This window comes from Mustela nivalis (assembly GCF_964662115.1).
Source record: "Mustela nivalis genome assembly, chromosome: 5".
In the NCBI taxonomy this organism is placed as follows: Eukaryota; Metazoa; Chordata; class Mammalia; order Carnivora; family Mustelidae; genus Mustela; species Mustela nivalis.
Window position 1 is genome coordinate 121415133 of NC_139024.1, and position 26250 is coordinate 121441382.

The window sequence follows — 26250 nt, forward strand, 5'->3', positions numbered from 1 at the left end:
AAGTGCAAAGAAACACTTGTTCTCTGGGGAGAAACAGTTCTCTGAAAACCCAGCTTCACATTGTCTTCTAGTTTCCACCTCAGGATTGCTCTGGGGCATGTTTCAGTGCACTTCTGTGAGAAGCACAAGGAAAGGGCCTTTTGCTATTGTTGGGAGGACCCGCATTCCTGTGTGTGGTCTGTAGTATCTCATAGAGCAAAATGCCACTGGATGCTTCAGAGGGAGGAAGACGCTGGGTCTAGGAGGCGGGAGCCCTATGCTGTCTTGTCTAAATTTGGACAGATCTTTAGTGGTTTGCACTCTTATTGACTTTAGAACTTATAAAGGAAATTTTCAACTTTTAATAGTCATGGGCCCAGCTTGGGGGGTCCAAAGGAAGTTATCCTTTAATGTTTACCAAGGTCAGAATGACTTAACCAAACTTCAAAGCAGGGGCTCTATTTCTGCCTAAGCCTGCATTGTGCCTCTGATGCATTAGCAAATAACCTAAAAGAAACATATCAAACTACAGATAAGAGTAAAATCTCTATAAGTTTGGTTCCCATGCCTCTGAAGTCCACAACTTGCACATAGTGAAAGCATAGTTGAAATTTATAACTTTCTGGAATGTCTTCCATCCTGAAGGTTTGTAACTCCTTAAGTACACAGATCTATAACCCTGCCCCAAGTGTTCCTTCCCTCCTCAGCACTCTTCTTTGTTAGAATTGTGTGTCCTGGGCAGCTGCCTACACATGGGCTCTAGGGAAATGCTCTACTTCTGTTTTAGAAATTCAGTAAGATTTGTTCATTTTGGGTGGACAGAACCATTATAGAAAAGTAATCTGCTGTATTCTACACATAACAATGGAATAAAAAGCTTCCCTTTCAATCCTGGGTTCTACTGTTAAAAATCACTTGTGAATGCATAGGACTTCACTTCTAGAATTCTCAAGCACCAGAAGGCATTACAATATGTCTGTCTTTCTGTCAAATGAGAAACCTTTGGTGTTACTCTAAGATTTCACACACCCTCCACATCTTGAGATTTCTGAGTGTGAAGGAAGCATCACTGGACACAAAATTGTAAAGAAAAAAGCTATAGATAAATAGGGCTTTTATTTGAGGTGGGCTGTATTGTTTGGACAAATGAAAACCTGTGCTATTTCTAGAGAAGCAAAATTTTTATATGTTCAATAAGTATGTTTTGGCTGAAAGTGAGAGAAATCTCAGAATGGAGGTTTGGTGTCTTAGTGAACAAATAAAACTAGCAAGGATAAGGGGTGCCTGGGTGGCTCAGTGGGTTAAAACCTCTCTGCCTTGGGCTCAGGTCATGATCTCAGGGTCCTGGGATCTAGCCCCACATCAGGCTCTCTGCTCAGCGGGGAGCCTGCTTCCCCCCCTCTCTCTGCCTGCCTCTCTGCCTACTTGTGATCTCTGTCTGTCAAATAAATAAATAAAATATTAAAAAGAAAAAAACTAGCAAGGATGTTACTGTCCTCGGTGTGACTGGAACCAGGGTCTGGAGTGCAGCTAGAAGCTCCCCATCTCTTATTTCTTCTTTTCTCTGTACTGGATCATTTTTTCAGACCAATCACCTGTGCAGACTATTCTTAGCCCTTTCAAGGTTTGTCCCTCTCAATCTGCCAACAAAGAATGACAGATTTCCTCTCTGCTTCTCAAGAGGAATTTCCAGAACAGAATTTTGAATCAGTCGCTTGAATCGTGGCTTTTCTTTGTGTCATATATACTATTTGGGCAAATAAAAACACTATGTTGTTTCTAGAAAAAGTGTAACCTTCATATATTCACCAGATTTTTTTTGGCTGAAAATAATAAAATGTAACTCAAGCTCTTTGTCTTAGCAGACAGATAAGGAAAAGCAGGGAAGGAGTGAGGCTCTGGCCTCGGGGCCTCCCTGCTGGAAGAGGAGCAGCAACCTGTCCAGGAAGGGCTGTCCTGGGCCTGCATTGTCACCATGGAATGGGAGTTGACTGAGTCTGGGTTTCTGTGTGAAGGAGCCATGTGGCTTTCGCACTAAGCTACGCCCTTCAACTTCCATGCTCCCAGGGCTAAAAGGGTCACTGTGTTATGCCTGAGTTTTCACTTCTGAGAGACCACCAAGGAGCCAAGCACTGATGCAATTACACAAGGGTTTATTTGACAAGCTTAAGCTTGGGCCCAAGTATACCCGACACAGTGGAGTAGGGACTTGAACCCCAAACCAGACTACAGTCAGAGTTTTTAAAGGCAGAGCAGGGGTGTCAGTAGGTGATTGGGCTATGACTACTAGCCCTATGTTCCTATTTTTTTCCTTTTTCTTTCTAACATGATCTATTACAATGTCAAACCATGTGTTGTTCCTGTTTTTTCCTTTTTCTTTCTGATGTGATCTATTTTTAACATCAAGCCATGTTATTCCTGACATGTGTTATTACAACGATAAGCCATCCTATTCCTGATTGATCATTGTGTTGGCTCTGGTCAGTCTTCCTGGAGCTGTCCTATTCATTGTATTTGCTCCAGTCAGTCTTCCCGGTGCCAGGGGTCATTTACCAGTCTTGGAGACCTAAAATGGCTGCCGGGGCCAAGGTGGCTGTACTCTTTGTCAAGGCTAGACTTGGGGTGGGTACAACCTGTTTTTCTTAGCCTCCACAACTGGACCTTCTGGCTACTTTGTTCTGGTTTTTCTACTTGTCAGCAAGGAGAGAGGCCTTTTATCTAAGGCTCCTCACAGACGACAACAATGCTGGTCTCTCACACTTGTGCATCCTCTCACTCTGAGAAAGGTCTCGGGGTCATGGGACCACTGTCTTGTCCTTCCCTCAAGTAGAAATGGACACAGCCCCAACAGCTGGGTCCTTAGCCCTTGAAAAGGGACTTCCTGAAATCATGGATATGCTCCCCAGAAACAGGTTGGAGCTCAGAAGGGTATTTGGTGTAGACGCTTGTTCTCCCTTCTACCTGATGAGAGTGTGGAGTTTATAATGAAGTGTGAGATGCTGGGTCATTGCCCTTTAGGGGAAGGAAAACAGCATGTTCTGTACTGGGGATCAAACTCACAGATACGTCATTTATGATCAATAAATCAGTGGGGAAATTATAAGAAACTTATGGAACAACTTTTCTACTCACATCACTTACGATCCTCTTTTACTCATGATAAACTGAGCCTAGAGAAATTCTAAAATCCCTTCAAGGCTGCACAATTCAGAGGCAGAAACAGGATTCAACCCCAGTGCTCCTTCACTTGAAAGGTGCTCTTTGTAGCCACACACTCGACAACTGTTCACAGTGACCCCACAGATACCACACACATCAGTCAACTCCATGAGCCTCAGAGGAAGGAGGGACCTGAAGGAGTTCAGCTCCTGGCAGGGCAGCTCAAGGCAACATTTTCTGAACCATCTTCCTCTTCTCACTGAACTCTGGCTCCACGGTGATCAATCCTTCATTTCATCTTCCAGGGCCCATGTCAGTTGACTTGGAGCAACACCTGGGAAATCTGGGAACCATCAGAGAACCAGGAAGAAGCTTCCAGAACAGCCAAGGTGAAATTTGTTGTGGCACTAAGGAGAGTGAGTTTGCACCTGGTATCATGAATGAAGAAGTGCTTTTTCCTTCCCACTCTGTGTAGAGAGACTAGGCGGCTCTTGGCCTCCTCCTTTTCCTGCCTCGTGGAATTTTTTTGACACTTGCACTGTCCACAGTCCTGGGACAGAGGAGCTTCCCTGAGGTCCTAAGGATTTCTAAGAATCAGGGTCCAGTGAGAGGGACTCATAGCTCTTGCACCAAAAGGCACCTTCTTTACTTCTATGGATTTTGATTCACTGGTTTTCTGAAAACTTTCTGAGAGATTAGAGAACTGGAAGTCTGTCATATCACTGAGAATCTGTCTGCACATAACACCTGCTCCAAGATTTTCCAACCACAAGATCAGGGGCTCCAACCTGACAAACTAACAAAGAAACACCTGGGACAATCAGATCCAGGAACATTTTTAAGTCTAATAACATGGCCAAGGTCAAATTAGAAGGAGAATCAATAAAAGAAGAACTGCACAGAGAGAATGTAGAGGTTTGGGGGAAATCATAGTTTCTGAACTACAGTGGGCCCTTTCTTCTGCAGGAAATAGGTTCCAAGACTTCCAGGGGCTGCTTGGAATGGTGGAGAGGACAGGACACTAAATGTACTATGTACTACACACCTATGATCAAGTTTAATTTATAGATAAGGTACAGTAATAAATCCATGCAATAAATAGTAATAAAATAGAACAAATAAAACAATAAATAGGGCAATAAAATATTTGCATTGCCTCTCTCAACTACTCTGACTGCACTGCACTCATCCTTCTTCTTGTGCAGATGTGAGCCTACAGGAGGAGAGGAGGGAGGGAAGTGACATTGACCTTGGGACGTAGCTTTAGGCTACTATTGACCTTTGGACCTTATGTCAGAAGGAGAATCACATGCTTACTCGAGCAGCCACACCAGAGACACGGAAGGACAGCTAGAGTGACTCTCCATGTGGCCACATGAGAGTGACAAGAATGTACTGGGCTGCTTCCGAGACCAGGTCCTTCCTGTGCTTTTGGAGTGTTGCTCCAGGTTCTTGGAGATCAGAGCCAAAGGAACATATTCCTGAAGTATGCTTTTGAAGTTCTAGCATATAAACAAATTAAGTGAAAAATCGTGCTTAAAATGCAGCTCCCGGGGGTGCCTGGGTAGTTCAGTGGGTTAAAGCCTCTGCCTTCGGCTCAGGTTATGATCCCATGGTCCTGGGATCAAGCCCCACATAGGGCTCTCTGCTTGGCTGGGAGCCTGCTTCCCCCATCTCTCTCTGCCTGCCTCTCTGCCTACTTGTGATCTCTGTCTGTCAAATAAATAAATAAATAATTTTTTTTTAAATGTAGCTCCTGATCCTGTGAGTGTTTTGCTGTTCCTGAAGTCCATTCTCCGGAGCATGAGCATGGAAAATAATGATGAAATGTTAGTCTCATTTTCCTAACCTTCTCTATAAGGGGTTTCACCAGGTGACATGCCCTTCAGAATGCAGTATCCAAGCCAAATGGCCTGACAGGGGAGCAGTTCCATTCATGAAAGCTCAGGAATCTCTGTGCTTCAGTCCCTTTTGCTCTGCGTGTCCTCTGGGTATCAGTGTCACCATAGCTATGGGCTGTGAGCAGGTTCCCACCCACGGTGCAGGGCTGTGGGGCTTCCTTGCATTTCCCCCGCGGGAACATGAACCACGCCTCATTATCTGCTGGCACAATGGTGGCCCAGTCCCTCTGTGGCCAGTGGTTTGGGGAGAGCAGCCAACGAGCACCCCCTCCACCTACCCACGGTCTGTGCAGTTTGCTAAGGACGGGCTGTGCCCTCAAGAAGATGCGCCATTTCCACTTCCCACAGGGGACATTCTGTACCTTCATCCCTCTGAGAATGTGAGAAGACCCTGATGAAATGAGAAATCCCAAGCTGTTCTCTGGCAGAACAAGTGGTACTCAGGAGGGTCTGGTCACTCAGATGCACGTGCATCTCCAAGGGTGAGCTGTCAGACTCAGAGAGAAGCCTTCAGTTCCAATGCCCAGAGCACATGGAGTAATAAGGCATCTCACTGAGGAAGGCTGTAGCAGCTGTCACATTGCAGACAGTCACAGTCAGTTCCTGGTTCTGAGGAGGATGGAGGACAAGGCAGAGCTTGTTTCAGATTTAACTCAACATTCCACAGGCCTCCCTTCAAATGTAGCTGCTTCTCTGGGGACTTGGTGCAGATAATGAAAGAAAATTCTCACGTGCGGTACATGTTGTTTCCACAGTAAGAAGCAGTGAGATAGGAGCTGGGGTGGGTGCATCCAGCTGTGAGCCCAGATCCCAGGCCACCATGTATTTCAGTTGGAGAAAACTGAATACAGAATCTCAAGTGCCTGAACCCTCACTGGTCTCACAAGATCACATCACAGGCTGTGACCTCTTTGCCCCAAATCCTCTCTCAGGTGAGACTTCTGGTAATGGCAGGAGGAAAGGCTTGACTTCTGGCTTCCCCAGAAGACAATTATGAAAACTGGAGAAAAACATTAAAAAATAAATATTTGAGGGATGCCTGGGTGGCTCAGTCAGTTAAATATCGGACTCTTGACCTCTGTCCTTTTCTTGATCTCAGGGTTATGAGTTCAAGGCCCACATTGGCTCCTCACTGGGCACGATGCCTACTTAAAAACTAAGTAAGTAAATAAATAAATATTTGAAGTCACTGAAAAGTAAATGAGGGCAGGCAGAAACATGAGAGAACTTCAATCTTGAATAACTACTACTAGGATGGGTATGAACTGCAAGTTTGTAGCCTTCCTCCCTGTGCATGTTCTCCCCTCACCCAGCATAACTGCAGCCCCAAGGCTGTAGCACCCATGGGTGAAGGACAGCAGTCACAGTGCCAAGAAGCTAGACATTTAAAGGCTTAAATTTGAAAGTGAGACAGCAGCAGAGGGTTGAGATGTGAAATCTGAACACAAGCTGAGTCAAAATCCCCGCATGATCACTATACTCTGCAGGGCTGGGGGACAATCAGGAGACACTGCTGGGAAAAAAACAAAACAAAACAAAAAAACAGAAATAACCAGAGTGAGGTCTAGCTTTAAAGACACAATTGTCCTGGCCGAGAGGAACCTCGCTCCGTTGGTAGAACATGCTACTCTAGTTCTAGGGTCATCAGTTCAAGCCTCATGATCGGTGTAGAGCTTACTCAAAAAAAAACAAAAAAAACAAAAAACAAAAAAAAACAATCATACTGGGTGACCATATCAAAGGTCAGAATTGTGGCAGCCAGGGTATTTGGAAGTTTAGGGGAAATCCCAGGAACAAGGCAAGGACAGAGAAGATGAGCACCAAAGTCTGAGTACAAACCACACAAAACCTGGATGGACAACTAAGTCACCCAGATGGAGGGCAGTTCACTTAAGCAGCTGAGATGGGCACAGAAAACAGCTGTCAGCTCTGCAGAGGGTCAGGTCATAGAGGGGTATACACTTCTAGGAAACAAGCAAAATTAAAAAAAAAAAAAAGAAAAGAAAAGAAAAAAAGATTCCAGATTCGCTAAAACACAAAACTCAAGTCCACTTTTAAAGTACATATTGTCAGACATATAAAGAAACAGAATCGTGTGACTCTAATGAGAGACAACAGAAACATATCCCAGTGCATCCAGATGCGGAATCAGCACTAAAGGCAGGCTCCTTGCTCAGCATGGAGCCCAAAGAAGGGCTCAATCTCAGGACTCAGAGACCATGACCATGCAGCTTCAGGAAATATGCTCAAAGGACTGAATAAATATGGACTGAGAGAATGTGAGAAAATCTTGTCATTAAATGGTGAGCAGAAAGGAAATCATAATGAAGAAGTGGAATGTACAAAGAAAACTGAATAGATATTCTAGAACTGAAAAGAAATTAAGTGTAATAAAAGTTCAGTGTGCAAACTCCACTGAAGGGCTAGGAAAGCAGAATAAAGAATCAATGAGGTTGAATATAAATAGATAGAAATTACCCAATCCAAAAACCACAGAAAAAAAAAAAAAAGATTGGAAACAACTAAAACCTCAGGAATCCACAGGAGAATAAAAAAGGTAAATAGACAAGAGTCCAAAAATGAGGAGAAAAAAGAAAAAAAGAGCAGATAAAATTTGAAGAAATCTTGTGTCAAAATTCCTCCAATTTGGTGCAAAACCCTTGTGCATATAGATCCAAGTCACTCACCCCAGAAGAGCAGCAATAGCACACCACAGCAAGGCTCATCTCTGTCCCCACGAGGAGAATCAAGAAGACAATCTTCCACGAGAGTTCACGACACCTTCCGCACAGGGCGTGGTAGTTTGAAAATGTTCACGGATTCACTGACTCTCCTCCCATGAAGCAGTAGAACCAATACTCCTCCTCTTGTGTGGGGACTGGGCTCAGTGACTCCCTTCTCATGGACAGAGTAACGGGGACGTGAGGCTGTGTGACACCAGAGATTAGGTCGCGAAGGGACGGTGGTGCTCTGCTCTCCTCTTCTCTCTCCCTCCCTCAGATCATGGGTTTGGGAGAAGCCAGGGGCCATATGAGAAAGACCCTCACCCTGGACAGCCCCACGCATGGAGGAGCTAAGCCCCCCCCCCCAGAGCCAGCCAGGGACTGTCGCTCCCGCCATAGCCATACGTGGGAGCGGGAGCGCAGACCCTCCAGCCCGTGTCACATCTCCGCGTCACTGGGAGTCTAGTCCCATCTTGACGGCAACCTAATGAACAGCCTCGGCTGGAGCCGCCCAGCTCCCCTGTCCTCACACGTCGGAACCTCGGGAATTTATTGCCATGATGATGTCACTTGGAGCTGCTGAATCGTGTTACACTTGGTTACTCCGCAACAGAAACTCTCACAGACGCCAGAGCCCGGACACTGGGCGCTGGCAGCACACGCACCGTGCACGAGGCAGGTGCTCTGGAGCGGGGACAGGGGTGCAGTCGGGAGGACTTCGAGGTCACAGTTTAGGAGAAACAGATCAGCAGGACTGCTGGAATTTTTTCAGGAAAGGGGCAGAGACAATAGGAAAGGAAAAGAGGCCTCGAGAGCCCTACAGTTCTCCTGGGGAGAAGCAGCTGAAGACTTCGTCACTGCAAACACAGTTCCAAGTCCTGGAATGATGCGTCAGCGCCTGCGCAGAGAGGCTAAGAAATACGCCTGACCAGGTGCTCTGTACACCATGTGCGCTTTTAGTATGGAGACGCAGGTGGACTGTGACCTGACGGAACAGCGGTGCCAGGGAAACTGTCACATGATGAGGCTGAGCGGCTCTATTAACACCAGAAGTAAAAGATTTGAGAATAGGATGCATTGTTGGAGATGAAGAGATCCCCTTCGTGATCAATCTAACAGAATGAGCAATGTCACAAGTACAGATGGGAAGGAGACCAGCGGTGGCCCAAGGCTGGGGACGGGGGAGAGGACCCACTGCAAAGGGTCAGCAGGACCAGCGACCTGTTCTGCATACTCGTCATCGGACTAGTTCCATGAGTCTTAACAATGATTGACGTTCATCGAACTGTACAATTAGGGTTAGGAAAATTTTCTCATATGAAAACCATAGAAATAAGACAAAAGTAGGGAGGAAAATGGCAAAATAAAGATAAATATAAACTAGGTAAATATAAATGAGCAGAAAATTTTTAAGTAAATATAATATAGATAAATATAAACTAGGAGAATTCATTGTGAGCTCTCCTGAACTAATTTTAAAGGAAGTCCTGCAGACAAAGGGAAGTGACACTGGATGGTCTCGTGTACAGAATAATGAACAGCAGAAATGGTACCCTGCTGTTTTTGTACCCTTTCTTCTTAATTTCTTTAAAAGATATATGACTTCAAAACACTAAGTAGTTCATGATATTCTCTGACTTACACTGTGTGTTGGTGACATACATGCCCGTAACAGCACAGGGAGGCTAAATGGAACTCTGTTGTTACACGTTTCCTCTCTTTACTGGATGGAGTTCAGTGTTTCCTTAAGTAGACTGTGAAAAGTTAAAGATGCAGGTTTCTTTTTTTTCTTCTTTTTCCGAGGGAGAGAGAGAGAGCCCTCGTGCATGTGCACATGATTTGAGGGGAAATGCAGAGGGAGACAGAGAATCTTAGGCAGGCTCCTTGTTCAGCATGGAGCCCAAAGAAGGGCTCGATCTCAGGACTCAGAGACCATGACCTGAGCCAAAAATCAAGATTTGGACACTTAACCAACTGAGCCACCCAGGCGCCCCCAGAGATGCAAGTTTCAATTCCTACAACATCAGTAAAAAAATAATGGAAATAAATACAGCTAAAAAGCCACTAGAAGAATCAAATCAGTAAAAAAATTTGCTTGAAACCTAGAAGATATGAAAGAAAGCAAAAGAATGGAAAAGAGAAGGAACAATTCAAAAACAAATAGCAAATTGACAGAACCAAATCCCACCATATCAGGAATCATAAAAAATATAAACCAACCAAGATTCCAAACAAAAGGTGAAGATTGCCAGGCTGCATAAATATCAAGATAGACCATACGCTATGCAGAGTAGAAACACTTGCAATATAAAACCAAAAATAGGTTAAAGAGTTAAATAATATCCCATGGGAATAAAAAACATAAGAAATCAGGAATGTTGCATTTTTATGAAGCAAAATAGGCTCTCATATCAGGAACATCACTAGAGACAAAGAGGACTTTCTGTGAGGAAACAGATCAGCATCACAGTAAGACAAAATTAATGAATGAGAAAAACCTAATTACAGAGTTGTAGCATAAATGAAACATAAAGGGGCAGAACTGTAAAGAAATGGACAAATTAACTATTACACTTAGAGATCAACAGTCCTCTCGCATTAATAGAACAAATAAGGATTAGAGGACCACAACCGTACTGTGAGCCAAAACAGACCACAGAGTGACCCTAAAATAAGTCTCACAAATGTAAAAACAGTAAGGTTATAGACTATATTCTGTGACTGCAAATAAAAACCCATAACATAACATGAAGATCTCTGGAAAATACCAAATATTTGGAAATTAGTAACACACTTCAAAAGCACGTATCATCATGGCTAAGAGAAGCTATCATGAGGGACGTCAGAATTCTCTTCACCTGAGTGACTATGTACAGAAATGAGAATGTGGGATCTGCAGATGCAACAAGAGCAGAGTTTGTAATTTCCCAGTTTGCAGGGCCAGGAAGCCAGGCCTGAAGGATTCAGACAGCAGGTCCCTGGTTTTCAGGGGCACCAAGGGGTAGAAGAGGCAACACACCAGGGTCCTGGGTCCTCCAGGCTGGAGGGAAGAGGGCCACCCTCCAAGGTTCCAAAAGGTGGGGTCTGACCCTGCACAGGAGCCTCCCCCCTTGGCCCTCTTGGGCATGGTATTCAGATGCCTGGGTCCTGCAGGCCTAGGAAGAGAGGAGGGGACACATCTGGGTCCTGGGGAAAATGTGAGGCAGGAGCCTGGGCCGTGAGTCCTGGCTGATCTCCTTGTGCCACGGCTGTGTCCAGCCTCCATCTATGTGCTGCCCCCAAGCTCCAGGATTGCATCTCCCTGGCTCCAGCTGCTGGACCCCTCCCAGTCTGAGGCCCTGGGGCTGCTCTTCCTGGAGCAGGGCTTCCAGTGTCCTCACAAGCAGAGAATGTTTGCAGGTAGCAGAGGCTGTGAAACAAGGGTGGATGGCAGGCAATGGTGAAACCATAGCCCAGGGAGTGGGAATCTGGAAACTCCAGAATCAGAAACCAGGGCTGGCCCTTCAGGGCACAAGGGCCTCACTCTGCCCTCTTCTCAGTTCCTTGATGCCCCCAGAGCCCCAGCCAGAAGCCCATGTGCCTCTTCCAGACAGAACCCATCCTTCCCCGACAAAGGCCCCCTAAGATGACCCCTTCCCCTGACCCTCTCATCCCTGGTTCTACCACCTTCCCTCTTGTTGGCAGCTTGGATGCCTAGTCTGTGCCTAACTTTATAAGAACCTGCTGACTGTCTCCCAGAGCGGCTGTGCTGTTTTGTCTTCCCACCATTAGTGACTGAGGCTTTCTGTGGCTCCCTGTCCTGGTCAGCAGGTGACACTATCAGTGTTTGGATTCCAATCATCTAACAGGTATGTGATGGCAGATCACTGTTGATGTCACTTGCATTTCCCTGATGACACCTGCTGCTGAACATCTTTTCAGTGCTTATTACCCATTATCAGGTGAGGTGTCTGCTCAGAGTTTTGCTCATTTTTTTAATGAGTTGTTTTCTCATTGTTCCTATTTAAGGATTTTATGAATATTCTAAAAGAACTTTTTTTCTTTTATTAGTTATGTGACTTGCAAATATTTTCTGCCAGTCTGTGGCCAGAGCTTGTTTCCTGATATAACAGTAGAGGTTATAGGTGTATTAGGGCACAGGTGTATTTTCCAAGACATGGTAAATGGCTGACTATGACAGATTTTGGGTAGAGAACTTGGGTGACTAGGGGATGAGGGGATACCATGTGACTATTTTTGTACATCTTTTAGTATCTATTGAATTATTTTATATGTGCATGAATAAGGTTTTCAAAAATAAATTACTTTAATATCCCTACACCTGACAGATCAAACTCAGACCCTGAATGAAGACTCAGGTTCTGATCTTCCACTTTATGACCAATCATCTTTTCACCAAACTATTTTGCCTTTATATTTCAGTTTCTGAAGCAGGTGGTGTAGATTGTATGGAGGAATTCTCACACTAAAATACCTTCAAACGCCATGTAACATAGAAAACTCATGTCTTAAAACCATTAAAATTGACAAGATAGTAATAAATGGAACTATGAGCACACCCTAAAAAGAAGGGAAAGACTCTGCTTGGCCCTCCAGAGAGTAGGGTCCTGAGAAATGGAGCAAAGGCTCTGCAACCCCTGTCCAGAGCACAGACAGGCAGGCCCAGCTTTTCCAGCTCTGTGCCCTGAGCTGCTGACTTTCCTACCTTCTCCTTCCTTTTAAAGTGTAAATAAAGCCTTAACATTCTGATTCTGATGTTTATGTATGACCTACAATATATATGATGTCATGTCTATTAACTGAAGAAAAATTATAAATGGTAAAAGTTATAAAAGTATAAAGATGTAATTCTCACCCCTGAGGTGTTTTGTTGCACTTGCTTCTAGTCTGTTATCTATCCTCCTGCTGCTGGAAGTCTCTCTAAGGTGATGAGCACAGAGCTCAGGAGCCCCAGCCCCACCCTCTCCAGATGCCATTTCCCCAGTCAGCTTCCGGTCACCCTCCTAAGAGGGCTGCCTCTCACTTCCTCCTCCCTGCTCAGCCTCCTTCACACCCTCCCAGTTCCCCTCTCTGAGGTGATGAGCTCATTTGCTCCTCACTCAGAAAAGAAGGACTTGAGAGAACTGCACACCCTCACCATTGTCCCCCCACATCTGCACCTATGTCCTCAACTTCTAAGCAATGATGAGGGAGGGACCCCTCCTGCCTCAGGCTGCCCCTCCACGAGGGCACACATGGCCCCTCACTCCCCTGCATCATGCACTTCCCCCTCCCTCCTGGCTCTGCTGTTCCTCTACAAACATGCAGGGATGACTCTCATTCAATAACATGAAACAAAACTAAATAAATCAAAACAAAATCATCCCATAAAAACCCAACGGTTGATACCATGATTCCTCCAGCTCCTGTCCCATCTCTATGGCCTCTGTGCAGAACTCGCCCTGATGCATCATCTCACCCCCCATGTTGTCTTTGTAACAAATGGATAGAGGGACAGCATCCAAAAAAGTCAAATATGTCTGCAGTACTTGATATTAAGACGGATATCCTCAGGGGCACATGGCTGGCTCAGTCAGTGCAGCACGTGACTCTCAATCTCGGGTTTATAAATTCCAATCCCTTGTTGCATGTAGAGATTACTTAAGATTAAAATCTTTAAAAGAAAAAAAAAAGACAGACATCCCCAAGCTTCCATCCCCCCACTTCCTGAATCTCAGAGACCACCTGCTTTAGTTCTTCTGGCTGATTCTCTGATTACTGCTTCTGTGCCTCTAAGTAGCCTGCTTCTCAGACCCCTTCTCTGGTCTTCAGGTATATGCATCATCTTGAGTGAATTGGCTCCTCTTTCACACTTTCCCATCTGCCCCATATAATTATTTGACAATTTTGATGAGTTCAATGTGCAGTCTTTGCATGATTATGACCATGAAATGCTAATAGCAACTGAGCATTTAGTAGACTATGATTATGATTGCTTCCCTGAATTTATTTTTTTATTTTCACTAGAGTATATAAATATCTTATCCCCTCATTTCCTTAGTTTCTGTTGTGGTCTTTTAAATCCTTCCCCCGCCCCCTTACCGCATGAAGGGTAAACCTTCAGGAACATACTCGAGCCCATCCACTCCTCTCCCATCTTCATGTCTGTGCAGTGGCCTAGACCGCAGCCCTCAGTCCTGCCCCATGGGGACGGGATGTCTGAACCCCTGGGGCAGGGCTGACACCTGGACCCCTTGAAGCTCCTCCTGGGGGCCCTTGGCCTCTCTCCTGCTAGATCCCTGTGGCCAGGATCTCATGTGCTCCCCCTGTTTGGTTTTCTCCACCATTTGTCCCACTTCACTTACCAGAGTCCTGTGGAAGGTGGGGGGTGGAAAGTAGAACAGAAACTCTCATATTTGAGGAGACTTTAGGCCACCCTTGTCCTGAGTCACATGGTGATGTGACAGAGACTCTGTACTGGACAGAGTTGTCCTCAGGATTTGAAGGCCTTGCATCATATTTTCTATCCCCCAGGCCTGTGTTGTTTCCCCTTGGAGTTTTCAGGGTATCTGCCCTTCCACCCTCTTCCTGGGGCACCTGGGTGGCTCAGTTAGTTAGGCAGTCTTTGGTTCAGGTCATGATCTCAGGGTCCTGGGATTGAGCCCTGTGTAGGACTCCCTGCTCAGTGGGGAGCCTGCTTCTCCTGCTCCCTCTGCCACTCCTCGGCTTGTGCTCTTTCTCTCAAATAAATAAATTAAATCTTAAAAAGAAAAGAAATGAAAAGGTCTTTTCTCCTGCTGCCATCACCCTCCTTTCTCCCTATTATACAACTTTGGGGAAGGACAACTATAATCATCCAATGTATCCCTTCAATTATTCATTTCTATGGTCATATTGTTATTTCCCCACAGCTCTTTCCTGTTCTATGATTGTACAGCACTGTGTGGAGTTGTGTTTTTGTTTCACTTCCAAATGCCTGTTGCATTTGCCTGTGCCTGTGACTGATCCCAGTGGCCCTGCTAGGTCTCCTGATTTCTGCTTTTGTGATATCATGACTTTTTCCACACAGCACTCATTTCAGGAGTGATTTACTTTTCCCTCTGTCATTTCTGCTCCATGCTCATCTCCCACATGACCCTGCCAGTGCCTTATCACCAGGATGTCACCCTTGCTCTGTGCTATAGCTCCAGAGGCCAGATGATCCTGAGTCCCTGGAGGCCTCAAGATATCCACTGGATGATGGACTTTAGTGTGATTTGAGCAGCTGAGTCACATTGATCCTTAATGTCCTCCTAGGCTCTGAGCTCAGCAGCCTCCCATCACAGAACATTCTGGAACATTGCAACAGCTCACTTGCATGGAGTGCCCAGTCATACCCACCTCCTGATATATTAGACAACAAGCCCTCTGAGAACAAACATTCTCCCATACCCTGTTTGCACAAAGGGATCCTCTATGGGGTGCCTCCTGGGTTTGCTTTCATGAAGAACGTGGCCCTCTCTTTAAATCACTTGGTGATTATCCCAGAGACATGTTACTGTTCTACTATTTGCACTTACCATCATCATACTGTTTATAGCACTTACATAATTTCCATTCTTTTCTCTATAAACCATAAGTCAAGAAACATCTTTGAAAATATAGTTTTGAGAATATATTTTATTATCTCTCAGGAAAATCCTCAAAGAAAATATCTGTGTCACAGTATAAGCACATTTCATTTGTAAAGACAATTCAAAGCCCCGTTTCAAAATTGTATCCCAGTGTTCACTCCCATCAACCTTTATGACAGTATTTTCCCAACCTTCTGATGGACACTCTCATCCCATATGTTCCTGTTTGCAAAGTTCATAGATCCTAAGTTTTACTCCCATTACGTATTCTATATTCTCACATCTGCTTTTGCTTACTTATTACAAATACAATTTGTTTTTGTAAATTTGTTTACAAACTTATTTGTACAAATTTGTTTGACATTTCATTCCCTCCTCTCCAAAATGTTTTCTAATATTTTTAATTCTTTTTTCTTTTTTTTATTATTTGAGTGCATTTGACATATAATGTTACCCCCCCTAAGGTGTACAACATAGTGAGTCCCCATATAATCCAACAATTCCACTCTTGGGTATTTCCCAAAGAAAATGGAAACACCAATTCTATGATATTTTGAATGGGGTGCAGTTATTTTAAAATACAAAGTTTAAAACTGAGGGTTTTGAAGGGGAGGGAGATGGGAGGTTGGGTGAGCTTGGTGGTGGGTATTATGGAGGGCACATATTGCATGGAGCACTGGGTGTGGTGCATAAACAATGAATCTCGGAACACTGAAAAAAAATTAAATTTTAAAAAAAGAAAAAATATACAAAGTTTAACAGGAAAGAAACAGCAGCCCCCCCAACATTGGGAGCTGGTCCAAAACTGATAGCTGGACTCTGTGGTCAGAAGCTGGTGAATGTCTACCACTTGGCCATATTCTTCTCCTATGGGATATGAATCAGTCACCTCACAGAACATCAGCATCAGACAAGGACGCTCTGAAACCACAACATCACCCTGTGTCATTACAGACAAAACAAGGCACTGTACAACCCACAGAATAACACGCATCTCCCTGTGTCAGCCAATGTGAGCAATCGCTGCTTCTCCACCATGACTGCTCTCTCCTCACTCTGGTCTGGCTGCTGGAGAGTGGACTCACTGAGATGTTCAACCATGGGATTGCCCACACGTCCTGACAACATGCAGTCGGGAGTGGGCCCCACTTTCAGGGATCCTCTCCAAAACCCCCATACAAAGCCCTTGTCCCATAGGGCTTTGCCCCGTGGCCCCCAAAGGGGTGCGTTCTCTCTCACTGCAACAGGTAATAGATCAATAGATCCAACTTGAATGCTCACAGGTGCTCCTGGTGGTCTTGGCAGAAGAACATTGAAGCATGTTACCTTTCTATCTGTGAAAATTATTTTTGTGTCTTTTAGCTTGATCGTAATATGTATTTGTATCTTGTGAGTGTGTGGTTGAAATGACAAATTTTTGTGTTTTTCTTTATGGGTTTTCATCATTGGGCCGTGCTTAGGGAACTCTTCATCCCACAGTTGTAAACGTTTCATGTATACTTTCACCTTTGTAAAAATGAAGAACAGAGGGTTTCAAGGGTGAAGGGAAACAGAGAATATTTGAATTTGGGCAAAAGTATGGGGAGGAGCAAGAGGTAAAAGAGTCTAAGATAGTGGAAACTAAGATGTCCATCTTCTGCTTTATGATGTTTGCAAGTACATACAGAGCCTACAAGGTACATGTTATAGCCAATATACCCTCTCACCTGGGCTCAGTGAAGATTTATGAGCTTCCTTATGTTTACCAGGTGAACACAACCAACAAACACCAAGACACCCAAAGCAATAGAGACAACAGTGAGCTCCAGAGATGGACATCTTGGACACTTAAGACCTAGATGTGATACTTCATGTTTTGGTTCATGTCTGTACACTTCAGCTGTCTCAGTGCATGATAATTACACTTTATTGCTGTATTTTAAGCATATGTTTCAGATCCACATAGACAAATCTATAACTTTCATTTAAAGGTAAATTTACAAAAGACTCCACTCCAAAACTGCTAGAACTTGTACAGGAATTTAGTAAAGTGTCAGGATATAAAATCAATGCACAGAAATCAGTTGCATTTCTCTACACCAACAACAAGACAGAAGAAAGAGAAATTAAGGAGTCAATCCCATTTACAATTGCACCCCAAACCATAAGATACCTAGGAATAAACCTAACCAAAGAGGCATAGAATCTATACTCAGAAAACTATAAAGTACTCATGAAAGAAATTGAGGAAGACACAAAGAAATGGAAAAATGTTCCATGCTCCTGGATTGGAAGAATAAATATTGTGAAAATGTCTATGCTACCTAAAGCAATCTACACATTTAATGCAATTCCTATCAAAGTACCATCCATCTTTTTCAAAGAAATGGAACAAATAATTCTAAAATTTATATGGAACCAGGAAAGACCTCGAATAGCCAAAGGGATATTGAAAAAGAAAGCCAAAGTTGGTGGCATCACAATTCCGGACTTCAAGCTCTATTACAAAGCTGTCATCATCAAGACAGCATGGTACTGGCACAAAAACAGACACATAGATCAATGGAACAGAATAGAGAGCCCAGAAATAGACCCTCAACTCTATGGTCAACTCATCTTCGACAAAGCAGGAAAGAATGTCCAATGGAAAAAAGACAGCCTCTTCAATAAATGGTGTTGGGAAAATTGGACAGCCACATGCAGAAAAATGAAATTGGACCATTTCCTTACACCACACACGAAAATAGACTCAAAATGGATGAAGGACCTCAATGTGCGAAAGGAATCCATCAAAATCCTTGAGGAGTGCACAGGCAGCAACCTCTTCGACCTCAGCCACAGCAACATCTTCCTAGGAACATCGCCAAAGGCAAGTGAAGCAAGGGCAAAAATGAACTATTGGGATTTCATCAAGATCAAAAGCTTTTGCACAGCAAAGGAAACAGTTAACAAAATCAAAAGACAACTGACAGAATGGGAGAAGATATTTGCAAACGACATATCAGATAAAGGACTAGTGTCCAAAATCTACAAAAAACTTAGCAAACTCAACACCCGAAGAACAAATAATCCAATCAAGAAATGGGCAGAGGGGGGCACCTGGGTGGCTCAATGGCTTAAGCCTCTGCCTTCAGCTTGGGTCATGATCTCAGGGTCCTGGGATCAAGCCCCGCATCTGGCTCTCTGCTCAACAGGGAACCTGCTTCCCCTCCCTCTCTCTGCCTGCCTCTCTGCCTACTTGTGATCTCTCTCTCTCTCTCTCTGTCAAATAAATAAATAAATAAATAAATAAATAAATAAATAAATAAATAAAATCTTTAAATAAAAAAAAAAGAAATGGGCAGAGGACATGAACAGACATTTCTGCAAAGAAGACATCCAGATGGCCAACAGACACATGAAAAAGTGCTCCATATCACTCGGCATCAGGGAAATACAAATCAAAACCACAATGAGATATCACCTCACACCAGTCAGAATGGCTAAAATCAACAAGTCAGGAAATGACAGATGCTGGTGAGGATGCGGAGAAAGGGGAACCCTCCTACACTGTTGGTGGGAATGCAAGCTGGTGCAGCCACTCTGGAAAACAGCATGGAGGTTCCTCAAAATGTTGAAAATAGAACTGCCCTATGACCCAGCAATTGCACTACTGGGTATTTACCCTAAAGATACAAACGTAGTGATCCAAAGGGGCACGTGCACCCGAATGTTTATAGCAGCAATGTCCACAATAGCCAAACTATGGAAAGAACCTAGATGTCCATCAACAGATGAATGGATCAAGAAGATGTGGTATATATACACGATGGAATACTATGCAGCCATCAAAAGAAATGAAATCTTGCCATTTGCAACAACATGGATGGAACTAGAGCGTATCATGCTTAGCGAAATAAGTCAAGCAGAGAAAGACAACTATCATATGATCTCCCTGATATGAGGAAGTGGGGATGCAACATGGGGGCTTAAGTGGGTAGGAGAAGAATCAATGAAACAAGATGGGATTGGGAGGGAGACAAACCATAAGTGACTCTTAATCTCACAAAACAAACTGAGGGTTGCTGGGGGGAGGGGGTTTGGGAGAAGGGGGGTGGGGTTATAGACACTGGGGAGGGTATGTGCTTTGTGAGTGCTGTGAAGTGTGTAAACCTGGTGATTCACAGACCTGTACCCCTGGGGATAAAAATATATGTTTATAAAAAATAAAAAATTTTAAAAAAAGATAAAAACAACAAAAAAGTAAGGTGTATATACAGACAGGTGAGAACAATTCACCATATCCTGAGTGTATTTTGGTTTGTTTGTTAAAAGAAATTACATTTTACAATTGTAAGGAAAGAAATACTTACATATATACCAAAGTAAAATTAAATACATTGAAAGGAAAGAATGTAACTGTGAGATGAAAATTAAAAATGACTTTAATAAAACAAACAAACAAAAAAAATAATAAAGGTAAATTTAATACACATGTAACTATGAGTCACACAGTAACTAGAGCGTTCTAGATATGTACTGTCTGAATAGCAGTAATCCACTTACAGTTACTTAAATTCCATTCATTTACAACAATTAAAAATGCAACTGCTCAGCACATTTCAAGTGCCACCTGCATCTCAAGAGCCACATGCATCTCGTGGCCACCAGACTGGACAGTGTAGATACAGAGCAATTCCTTCCGCACAGACTGTTGCACTGGAAGGTGCTGTGCTTCATGCTTTGTGGGTCTTGAGTCAGATGCATGAGACACAGGTAAAGTGAAAAGACAAATATGATTTTTCTTACAGACGACATCAGATTTCTGTCTAGGATTTGAATACACATGAAGCTGGTGGGTCACAAAATCAAAGTCGGTTATGCCTGGGTCTGGTGTTTTTAGGTACAAACTGTCCCCAGTTACAAAAGGGAAATCCCTGTCCCTCCACCTCCCTTCCCAGACTGGGGACCCTCTCTGCCATCACATTTCCAGGAGGTGAGGTCTCCTCTAGATGCACTCAGGGGCTCAAGTCAGAGGTGGGTTTTCAGAGGCAGGAAGTGCAGCTCAGGGAAAGGGATTCTGCTGAGTGAGGAGGAGGCCAGGGCAGGACCAGCAGGAGACTCTCTCAGGGTTATTCAGAGCAGCTGTTCTCAAAGTGTGGCCTAAGGAGCAGCTGACATCACTGAGGCCCTTTCACAGAATCCATGAGGTTAAACTATTTTCACAACATCACTTAGATACTATTTGCCTTTTCACCACGTTGACATTAGCACTGAGGTAAAACTTAGCAAGAATGGAGGATATAGGTGCAAATAGTAATAGTTGATATTCTTCATCACTACTTATATTCACAAAAAAACAAAAACACTCTTTTGGCCATCTTTCTGATCCACCTTAACAGATACAGGAATATCTTTGCAGATGCTCTCAAGATCATTAGCAGTGCCTAGAAGAGAGGCAAAGGTGGGTCTTAGGCCATACTCCAAAGTCAACATCCCATTTCTAACTGTGATAACGAAGCAGGAATTTGAAATCACTGCTGATCACCAAGCTGAGAACATTGTTGTGAATCTCACGGGCAGGTTAAACCTGTGTGGAGTTATCAACCCCAGATTTAGTGTACAATTCAAAGATCTAGAAAAATGGCAGAATAACCTGCTCCCATCCTCTCAGTTTGGTTTCATTGTCCTGACAACCTCAGCTGGCTTCATGAACCATGAAGAAGCAAGATGAAAACACTCAGGAGGGAAAATCCTGAGATCCCTTTTCTAGGGACGTAATACCTATGTGCAAATAAAATGCCTCAAAAACAAAAACACAACCAAACAAAACTAGTATCACACTAAAATATCCTGGTTAAAGCATTAAAAAATATTATCTTCATTAATTATTCTCAAATCCCCATTTTTAAACTTCTCATACATGGGATACACAGCACTTCCGTTACATGCATAAGCCCCGAAGAAAATAATTTGTATGAACTTAACTGGTCTTTTTCTTCTTTTTGCAGAATGCCATCTTTACCTGAAAGAATGAATGACACAGAATCTTGGATTATTTACACTAGGTTATTTGACCGACAGTTTCTGAAAAATAAACATGAACCCATCCTTTCATGAAAATCAACTCACATATGGCAGCTGACAGTACTTGTTGCCTTGATAAAAGGTAAACTCTCAAGAGAAATTCAGAATTTGGGGAAACTTGTGATCCACCAATAAATTTTACAGCTTCTTAGTACTGACAAACTTTTCTGTTGGGATCTGTGGTAATATTAAAACAAATATGACTTTTTGATAATTCACTTCCAGTCTAATCAACAGTGGAAAACCTATGCAACTTAGTGAACCAACACACTTCTTTTTAAAAATAATGCATTAGAACAAGATCCATTCAGTGTGCGAGATGAGCCTGTGGATTTTAATGCAACAGAGGACAGAGTCGATGATGCTGTTTCAGGTGCCACTTTGCCAGTAACCTTAGAGAAAGTACACCTTGTGTCGTTTTAATATAGTATCTAAGACGCATATACATAATTATCTGAAGAGGTCATGAAGCATACTCTTCTCCCATTAATATGCAAGGTTGTACATTTTTTCATAGACTTCAACCAAAACCACAAATCACATGCAGAAGCAAATCTGAACATCCACGGGTCCTCTAAGGAGACAGACAAGAAATGTGAAATGCAGTATCACCCTTCTCACTATGCTGTTTATTTGCATAGTTATTTTTCATAAAAACAATATTTCTATTTTCATGCCATGGATTAATATGATGCTAAATGAATTAATGAATTTTTAAACCTCTTTTATTCCTACTACGGTAAGTACTGATAGAGATAACCCACAGACACAAAATGATCCTTGGGATCCTCAGTCATCTGTGAGACTGTGCAGATACCCTGTGAATAGAATGTTTGAGAATCACTGACTCAGGTCCTGGGCCACTGCTCTGGGGGACGGTATGACAAAGAGCGCTTTGTGCAGTAGGTGAGGGGTCGCGGCAAAGTCCGAGGTCCCTGGGTCAGCTTCTCAGGCACCAGGGCCCTGTCGGGAGTGCGGTGCCCCCTTCCCCTGCCCTCCCCGCCGCCTTCATCTGGGCCCCGCGCCGGGAGGAGGGTCGGGCGAGGTCTCAGCCCCTCCGCGCCCGCAGGCTCCCATTACCTGAGGTATTTCTACACCCGCGTGTCCCGCCCCGGCCGCGGGGAGCCCCGCTTCATCGCCTTCGGCTACGTGGACGACACGCAGTTCGTGCGGTTCGACAGACAGCGACTTTGCCAGTCTGAGGGCTGAGCCGCGGGCGCCGTGGGTGGAGCAGGAGGGGCCGGAGTTTTGGGACCAGGAGACCCGGAACCTCAAGGACACCGCACTGACTTACCGAGTGAACCTGAACACCCTGCGGGGCTACTACAACCAGAGCGAGGCCGGTGAGCGACAGGGCCCGGGTCCAGGTCACAACTCTGATCCCCACAGGGTAGCCCGAGTGTCCGAGTCTGAGTGTCACCCCGAGTATAAGGGACCCTTCCCGCATCCCCACCCCTGTCCCCCCATCCTTAAGCCCGAAGAACCCGCGGGAACTTTTAGGCGGTTTTACTTTCTGTGTGGACTTAACCCCCTGCCTGTCGGGTGGGACCAGGGTCTCACACCATCCAGCGCATGTACGGCTGTGACGTGGGGCCCGACGGGCATCTCCTCCGCAGGTACAGTCAGGACGCCTACGACGGCGCGGATTACCTCGCCCTGAACGAGGACCTGCGCTCCTGGACTGCGGCGGACAGGGAGGCACAGGTCACCCACCGCGACCACCGCAATTGGGAGGCGGCCTGTGAGGCAGATCATGAAAGGAACTACCTGGAGGGCACGTGCGTGGAGTGGCTCCGGAGGCACCTGGAGAACGGGAAGGAGACGCTGCTGCGCTCAAGTACCAGGGCCAACAGGGCCTCCCTCACCTCCCCTCCCTGGGACTGGCTTCCCACCAGGAAGGGAAAATGGGCTCAGTGGCAGAACACCGCTCTTCAACGGGTGGGGAGATCGGTGGGATCTCCTGTGGGAGATCCGCGGGTGGGGAGACCGAGCCCTCCGCCTGGGTGTTCAGGTTCCTACTAAAGAGTGACTCACCCAAAGGCCAATTTTCTTTTAAGGACAATTGAGGAATCCAGTCTCTCCCAGGAGGCAGGTGGAGACCATTCCTGTAATAATCCATCAGCGGTTCCCTTTGACCCTGACAGCCACCTTGGAAACCCTGACTTTCTCTCTCAAGGCCTTTTTCTCCAGTGAGAACATCTTTGAGTTCTGACTCGAGGTTTTCTGACTCATTCACTCTCCATTGCAGTCAGGATCATTAGTGTGCTCTCTCACTTAGACCTACAGATTCCTCCTACCCTGGGCTCTGTCCCTGCTTCTAGGACCTCTGAATTAGGAGATCACCAAGGCTAGGTTGGGCAAGCTACGCTGGAAAACAGTATGGAGAGTCCTCAAAAAGTTGAAAATAGGGGCGCCTGGGTGGCTCAGTGGGTTGAAGCCTCTGCCTTACGCTCAGGTCATGGTCTCGGGGTCCTGGGATCCAGCCCCCCATAGTGGTCTCTGCTCCGCGGGGAGCCTGCTTCCCTTCCTCTCTCTCTGTCTGCCTTTCTGCCTGCTTGTGATCTCTGTCTGTCAAATGAATAAATAAATTCTTTAAAGAAAAAAAGTTGAAAATAGAGCTACCCTATGACCCAGCAATCCCACTACTGGGTATTTACCCTAAAAATACAAATGTAGTGATCCATGGGCGCCTGGGTGGCTCAGTGGGTTAGGCCGCTGCTTTTAGCTCAGGTCATGATCTCAGGGTCCTGGGATCGAGTCCTGCGTCGGGCTCTCTGCTCAGCAGGGAGCCTGCTTCCCTCTCTCTCTCTCTCTCTGCCTGTCTCTCTATCTACTTGTGATCTCTCTCTGTCAAATAAATAAATAAATAATCTTCAAATGTAGTGATCCAAAGGGGCATGCGTGCACCCAAATGTTTATAGCAACAATGTCCACAATAGCCAAACTATGGAAAGAACCTAGATGTCCATCAACAGATGGATGGATAAAGAAGATATGGTGTATATATATACAATGGAATACTATGCAGCCATCAAAAAAAAGAAATCTTGCCATTTGCAAGGACGTGGATGGAACTAGAGGGTATTAGGCTGAGCGAAATGAGTCAATCAGAGAAAGACAATTATCATATGATCTCTCTGATATGAAGAATTTGAGAGGCAGGGCTGTGGGTTGTGGGGGGTAGGAAGGGAAAAATGAAACAAGATAGGATAAGGAGGGAGACAAACCATGAGAGACTCTTGATCTCATGAAACAAACTGAGGGTTGCTGGGGGGTAGTGGGGTAGGGATAGGGTGGCTGGGTTATGGACAATGGGGAGGGTATATGCTATGATGAGTGCTGTGAAATGTGTAAGCCTGATGATTCACAGACCTGTTCCCCTGGGGCAAATAATACACTATATGTTAATTTAAAAAATAAAACTAAAAAGAAAACAAATAAATAAATAAAAAGCTAGGTTGGTGACTGGGCTTTGAAGCTTTACACATCTTCCATCCAGAGAAACTGCTGGGTCCACTTCCAGATGGTCACATAAATGCCATTTCAATAGGCCATAAAGGTAAAGCAAAGAGTGGATTTTCTGATTTTTCTTCCCCAGAACCCCCCAACACACACGTGACCTGCCATCCCATCTCTGACCATTACTTCACCTTGAGGTTCTGGGCTCTAGCCTTCTACCCTGCAGAGATTACCCTGACCTGGCAGTGCAAGGGGGAGGACCTGACCCAGGACACAGAACTTGTGGAGACCAGGCCTATAGAAGATGGAACCTTCCAGAAGTGGGCAGCTATGGTGGTACCTTCTGGAGCAGAGCAGAGATACACATGCTATGTGCTGCTGCCCAAACCCATCATCTTGAGATGGGGTAAGGAGGGTTTGGGGTAGAGCCTCTTCTCAGGGAAAGCAGAAGGCTTTCTGGAGAATTTCAGCAGGGTCAGGACTCAAACCAGAGGTCTGGGGCTCTCATCATCCCTTCCCTTTCCAGAGCCACCTCCTCCTACCACCCCCATCACATGGATCATTGCTGGTCTGACTCTCCTCATGGTCACTGTGACGTTTGGAGCTGTGATCTGGAGGAAGAAGCTCTCAGGTAAGGAATGGAGTGGGGGGATCCGAGGTTTCTTGTCCCACTGGGGGTTTCCTAGGTAGCAGACTGTCCTGCCTTGTAACTGGAAAGTACCATCCTCACACATGTACTTGGACACTGTGGAACTGATCACTAACACTCACTCTGTAGAAACACTTGTGAAAATGAAAGACACATTTTCTTCCTGTTAATTCTGGTGATGGGGACCTGATGCCCAGTGGGCACAGGACAGAGAGGAAGGATCCTGCTGAGGACAGACCTCTTGCAAGTCAGATGGGCCAGTGACCCCACAACTCATTCTTCATGTTTCCTGATCCTGTTCTAGGTCTTCAGTCACAATTCTCAAAGTTCGTTTTGAATCAGGACTAAGAGCTTCCATTAGGATCTCATGGCCCAGTCCTGTCATAGCTTCTAACATGATATTTTCTTCCTTCAAGAGGAAAAGGACCAGGCTAGTCTCAAGCATGATGTAAGTATGGAGGGGTGATCCCTGAGACCCTAGTATAGACAGGACCCCATGAGGAGCTCACCCACCCATAGCTCCTCCTTTAGTCACCTCTCCTCTGGGCTCTGACCACATCCTGTTTGTTCTCCCCTAGGTGATGACAATGCCCAGGGCTCTGATGTGTCTCTCATGGCTCCTAAAGGTGAGACCTTGGAGACCTATCAGTGCATAGGAATCGGGTCACTAGGGACACTTTGAGCATGTGGAAAGCTGTTGATCACTTATGTGATTGACCTAAATTTGTACATTTTTTTTTTTT

The 26250-nt window shown here is 44.9% G+C and overlaps 1 pseudogene across 1 annotated transcript; it reads left to right on the plus strand.

Annotated features, from left to right (window-relative positions):
- The first annotated feature begins 21757 nt into the window (after positions 1–21757).
- LOC309864161 (HLA class I histocompatibility antigen, A alpha chain-like) lies at positions 21758–25299 on the plus strand (annotated as a pseudogene). The gene is made up of 4 exons (XR_014316694.1): positions 21758–21772; positions 22306–22742; positions 22952–23236; positions 24998–25299. The product of XR_014316694.1 is annotated as an HLA class I histocompatibility antigen, A alpha chain-like (transcript).
- The last annotated feature ends 951 nt before the right edge of the window (positions 25300–26250 follow it).